This window comes from Sus scrofa, chromosome 3 (genome assembly GCF_054392235.1).
Source record: "Sus scrofa isolate SSC_HxYL_T2T_F1_AM1 chromosome 3, Sscrofa_HxYL_maternal_Yorkshire_Landrace_v2.0, whole genome shotgun sequence".
NCBI classification, from domain to species: domain Eukaryota; kingdom Metazoa; phylum Chordata; class Mammalia; order Artiodactyla; family Suidae; genus Sus; species Sus scrofa.
In genome coordinates this window covers 24591625-24597624 of record NC_139385.1, presented here as the reverse complement: position 1 = coordinate 24597624, position 6000 = coordinate 24591625, and the positions used below count along the sequence as shown (strand labels likewise).

General features: G+C 43.8%; 1 protein-coding gene across 1 annotated transcript in view; it reads right to left on the bottom strand.

Moving 5' to 3' along the window:
* Nucleotides 1-846: 846 nt before the first annotated feature.
* Nucleotides 847-6000, bottom strand: part of LOC100626661 (leucine carboxyl methyltransferase 1) — a 50668-nt gene continuing 45514 nt past the window's right edge. Inside the window, 1 exon segment of the mRNA XM_085017265.1 lies at nucleotides 847-1157. The gene's annotated coding sequence lies outside the window, so the exon portion shown is untranslated.

Here is a 6000-nt window from a genome sequence, read left to right as displayed (position 1 = left end):
AAACAGGGAAGGAAGAGCGACAAAAATGGAGATCCTGACAAAGGAGGCAGAGACCCATGTGGCAGGTGGAAAACCTCCTTAGAGGGGAAAGGGAACCTTCCTGAAAATGGCATGGCTGAGGTGAGGCCTAGAGAATGTGGGAGAGTCCGCTGTGCAAAAGGCCTTCCAGACAGAAGGAAACGCAGAGAGAAAGGCTCAGGGTTGGGAACGGATGGACGAAGAGTGTCAGTGTTGCAGGAAGGAGGCAGGGGGAAAAAGACAGGAGAAACTGGAGAAGAGGTTGGAGACAGAAGCAGATTCAGGTCACACAGGGCCTGGCATGGATCCCCACAGCACACCTGACATGGTCAGTGATGTGTGACAACAATGAGATGGGGAGATGCAGGCATAACACAAGGACCCCCATCCCTTGGGGAGATGTATGGACATCACACAAGGACCACCAATCACTAGTTCCTATGACTCCTACATCCTAATGGTTCCAACACACGTGTCTTCCCAGTCCTCCAATCCAGGGACTGCCAGTGGTTTCCAGGAGAGTGGTCAAGAAAAAAAGATGGGCAACACATTGTTGGGAAGAGGTGGGAAGAGGGTGCTGCTGGGCATAGCTGCTGGGCTTCTGAAAGGAGGTGAGCACCATGATTCGGACAACTGACTGGACTGAGCTGAGCACATTCCAGGGCATCCACACAATGAACACTCCCCAATTATCTAAAATGTGGCTGAGAACAACTGGGAACGGCAAGGGATTCAGGACACATGGGCTGTATATTTCATTATATCTAAGACACTGTCCACTGTAAGACAGAAAAAAAAGGAATAGAAAACACTGCCAGTTAGCAAACGTATTTCTCACTGTTTGGAATTTTATTTTCGTGGTTACTCAAAAGTTCCATTATTGAGACAGAGTCATCTCTCTCCCGGTACAAATGAAAACGGCAAGTATGTGTGAAATATGCTGGCCAAAGCTTCTCTTTCGGGGCGTCTGTGCCTTTCCACGCACAGACCTTCAGGCCATGGGGGGGCGCTGTTGAGGATGCAGGTCTTCAGAGCTCTCTCCACCCACACTGAGGGTTTCTTCCAAGCAGCTGGTCCTCCCTCTGGAAGTTTTGATCCTGGAACCTTCTTGATCTCCTCAGAAGGGATGAATGGGTGACCTTCAAAAGGGATCAGGTTTTACACTTTTTCTTCAAATGGCCCTTCAATGCTCTGTGGACTAAAGCACCAGGAGCCATGGTCCCAGCGGTCCAGTCTCACCGTGCCACCAGAAATAACCATTGAGTCCACGTGCACAGGGAATAACAGCTCTAACACAATTTGACAGTGACTGCAGGGTATGTAGAGAGTAAGTAAGTCACATCTGGAGTTGCCGTTGTGGCTCAGGGTTAAGACCCTGACACAGTGTCTGTGAGAATGTGGATTTGATCCCTGGCCTCACTCAGGGGGTTAAGGATCCGGCATTGCTGCAAAGTATGGTGTAGGTCATGGATGTGACTCAGATCCAGGGTTGCTGGGGCTCTGGCCTAGGCCTGCAACTGCAGCTCTAATTCAACCCCTAGCCGGGAACTTCCATATGCTGTAGGTGTGGCTGTGAATAGAAAACCAGACAGAGAGAGAAAGTCACATCTGATTGGAGAAAAGTTAAAATGCAAGACCACGTGTCACAGAATTTTTATATAAACATATATGTGTACAAAAAAAATCACTTGGTTGTACACTGAACCTAAAACAATTGTAAAGCAACTGTACTTCAATGCAAAAAAATAGTATTGCCTGATCTTCTCTTATGGCACAGTGGGTTAAGAATCGGTGTTGTCACTGTGGCCTGTGCTGTGGCACAGGTTGATCCCTGGCCTGGAAATGTCCATATGCCATGGGTGCAGCCTAACTGAAAACATTGTATGTCTTCATAACAAGTTTGGATTTCATACACAAACATAAGAGTCAAATATTAAATGAGGATAAATATCTGTAACAGGTCACAATGTGCTCATATCCTTAGAATATGAAGGATTCATAAGGGAATAAATAAAAAACCCCTAATGTCCCAGAAGAAAAAGCATAGACAGAGGACAGAAACGGCCAATTCACAAAAGAAGAAACAACTGAAAAATGAACATACAAAAAGATCAGCCGTATCAATGAGAACAAAAAAAGCAAAATGAAAATGAAAGCTGAACCAGAAAGCAGTATTGTCCCTTTCAAATCAGCAAGAAAAGTCATTTTTAATTGAACTTGGCTTTGGAGAGGGCAGGGAAAAAGGGCCCAGGGGGACAACCATCACCTTGTCAAAGGGGCCCAGTTGAGCTGCAGGGAACGGTGGCAACAGGGATGAAAAGTGGCATAACATGGGGACCCAGTGACCAAACAGGCCCACTTTGGGGATTCTGTCCTTAGACAATAACCAAGAATGAACATGCAAAACGTTCTTTACAAAAAGACTGAACCTGGAGTTATCAGGTCAACAAATCCAGCTCCAAGATTATAGGGACAGAATGGTTCCAAGTTTGTTTGAATGGGCGTATCCACACATATCAACCACCCAGAGTAGACACCCAAATGTGACTAGTGGTTATCACTGCACCATGATAGCATTCACCTAATTCTGCTGCCTTTTCCACGACCGACCTCTGGTCCCCAGAGGTTGAATGTCTTGATTTGGTGTTTCAAACCCAGAATGAAAGACTCAAAAATCTCAGATTTGGAAAGATCTGCAAGTCGCTCAATCTTCTTTCCATCCACTGCTGCTTTCATCTGTTCCTGACACTCACATACTGCCTGTTGAATGGGATGGGTCTTTAAGTCAATTCAGTTTTCTTACTTCTCAGAGCTGAGGAGCTACCTCATGTTTTCTTACACACACTGTAACATACCTAACTAGTAACATTTAAAGCATCTGTCAGGGGACCGCCCAAAACCTTCTCACATTCCTCCTGTGGGAAACTCATCTGGCCCAACCACCTGTCCATGAAAGTGACATGCACTGATTCTGTCCTATTTGCAGAAGTGTCAGCTGCAACAGTGGGGAATGCATGTGAAGCTGTGAAATGCCCTCCCACAAGCATTTGTTCATCGGAGGATTCAGGGAATGGGAAGGGGCCCTCCCTGCTCCCCCAGACCCTGAGGATCAAGGCTGGGGCTGGTTGATGACTTCTCCTGGATCCCTGCTGTGTGTTTACCGTGTACCCAGTGTTATTCCAAATGCTGGACAAACAGGAACACACAAAGCCCTGGTAACAACTGAAGGTAGTTCCCACAAGCTGTGGAACCTTTAGGAAATTAGGTTGAGCAATTCATAAACCTACTAACTCACCTGGATTTAGACTCCTCCCTGAACACTTCAGGTGCTTAAATGGTGTGTATCTGTGGTGCACATATAGGTATGGATTGCTTAACTGCTTACAGATGGATACGTGTGTGTGTGTGTGTGTGTGTGTGTGTGTGTACAGACATATATGTATATATGGTGTGTGGATATGCATATCCATATATGTGCAATTACAAATATTTACATTCCATATATACACTCACCTGAATATTCTCAGTGCCAAGTTTCAAGTTTGGGATTTTAATGGCATACTGCCCATAATCTTTAAGATACCCCTCTAATGTTTGATTTTATGGGTGTTCTTTTACAGCTTTTAGTTTTGTTTTTTGGTTTCTGTTTCCTATTGGTCTTTTCCTTGGTTTGAAAATGGAGAACAGGGAGCAAATCTTAAGGGCAGTAGACTCTGTACCTAAACAGAGGGTGGATTTACTTACTTCCCTTTGGGGAGTTCCTGAAAGCATCTTTCCTAAGCAGATCCACGAGGCCTTGAGTGTTCACTCATGGAAAAACTAGGCCTGAAAAACTGAGATGACTCAGAACCTGGTTTCAGCCCAGAGGGGGCTACCGGTATTGCCTCTTGGCTTCGTCTATTATTTTACAATATTTTACAAGAATATGATCAGTGGTCAATAAGGAATCAATATGCACATAACCAAACAAAAACAGACAACAACCCAGTAGGACAAGCCTATGGTAAAGAAGGTTCATGTCTAAAATATCAATGGGAAAATTCCCATGAGGCAGAACAGGTTAAGAGTCCAGTGTTGCTGCAGTTGTGGTGTAGGCTGCAACTGCAGCTCAGGTTCATTCACTGGCCTGGTAACTTCCACATGCTGTGAATGTGGCTAAAAAAAATTAAATATACTGGAGTTCCTGTCACAGCACAGCAAGAATGAATCCAACTAGGAACCAAGAGGTTTTGGGTTGATCCAAGGCCTTGCTCAGTGGGTTAAGGAGCCAGCGTTACCATGAGCTGTGATGTAGGTTGCAGACATGGCTCGGATTTGGTGTTGCTGTGGCTGTGGTGTAGGCCAGCAACTGTAGCTCCAACTAGATCCCTAGCCTGGGAACCTCCATATGCTGTGGGTACAGCCCTAAAAAGACAAAAAAAAAAAATCATTTTTTTCTTAATTTTTTGTCTTTTTGCCATTTCTTGGGCCGCTCCAGCGGCATATGGAGATTCCCAGGCTAAGGTTCGAATCAGAGCTGTAGCTGCTGGCCTACACCAGAGCCACAGCAATGCAGGATCCGAGCCACATCTGCAACCTACACCACAGCTCCTGTCAACGCCGGATTCTTAACCCACTGAACAAGGGAGGGATCGAACCCGCAACCTCATGGTTCCTAGTCGGTCGGATTCGTTAAGCACTGAGCCATGATAGCAACTCCAAAAAAAAAAAAATCATTTTAAATGTAAACTTTTAAATACACACAGAGAAACATGCATGAATGTATGAAAAGAGTAGGGTTTTTTTTTTTCCGTCTTTTAAAGGCTATACTTTAAGGGTTTTTTTGTTTTTTGTTTTTTTTTTTTTCTTTTAAGGCTGTGGTATAGGCCAGCAGCTGCAGCTCCAATTTGACCTGTAGCCTGGGAACTTTCATATGCTGTGGTACAGCTCTAAAAAGACCAAAAAAAAAAAAAAAAAAAAAAAAAGAAAGAAAGAAAAAAAGGAATTAACCCTATACTATTACAAACCACCAAATAATTTTTTTAAAGTATGGGAAAGCTAAGTAAAATCAGATACAGCCTCATAACTGACTAGTGATAAAGCCATTAAAATTATGGTCAGGCAGAGTTTTTTCCAGGAAGGGGAAATGCTTCTAAGTTTAAGCGAAAAGCAGGAATCAAGGTTACATAAATAAATCCAACTCTGCTAGAAACAAGACAACAGCTAGAAAAAGGATGGAAGGGAAAAAGTTGCCAGAAATGTTATCTCTGAATGGTGGGCAAGCAGAAATGTTATCTCTGAATGGTGGGCAAACAAGACAACAGCTAGAAAAAGGATGGAAGGGAAAAAGTTGCCAGAAATGTTATCTCTGAAAAAAAAATGATTTTTTTTCTTTGCCGTACTTTTTTAGAAAGTTACTAAAAGTTACATTGCTTTTAAAAATGGGAGAGGATGGCAGTATGAAAACACACTAAAGAGATGATTTTTAAAATAAAAAATAATTTTAAAGGATCCTGTGGGCAAAACTGCCCACCTGGGTAAATTTATAAACTAGCAGAAAGATAAGCCCAAGGGAGATGATTAACGACCTGAAATTTTCACACAGCAGACAATCCTTGACTTTGGGTTGCATTGACTACCTGCCTAAGGTCATATGTCAGACACATCTATAGGAAGCTTGGGGGCACCTAGGACATTAGAGGCCAGGACTGGGATCTAAATTGGTCCCCCCCGGGCTAGGAAGCTGCCCACAGGGAAGTGAGCTCAATATGGGGCAGCTGTAAAGGATGAACCGGGTCAGGACACACTGAGTCAAGGCTTCATGCTGTGTTTCTGGGGCCCTCCTCTACCAGGCCAGGGAAATTTACCTTAAATATATGAGAAGATAAGATGGAGAAACTCAACCCGCAGCTGCAGGGGGGTGTTAGAGAGATATAAAGATCTGTGTTTAATGTCTAGCAAACCTGGTTATAAGTTGATTACAAAGACAAACATCAGTTCCTT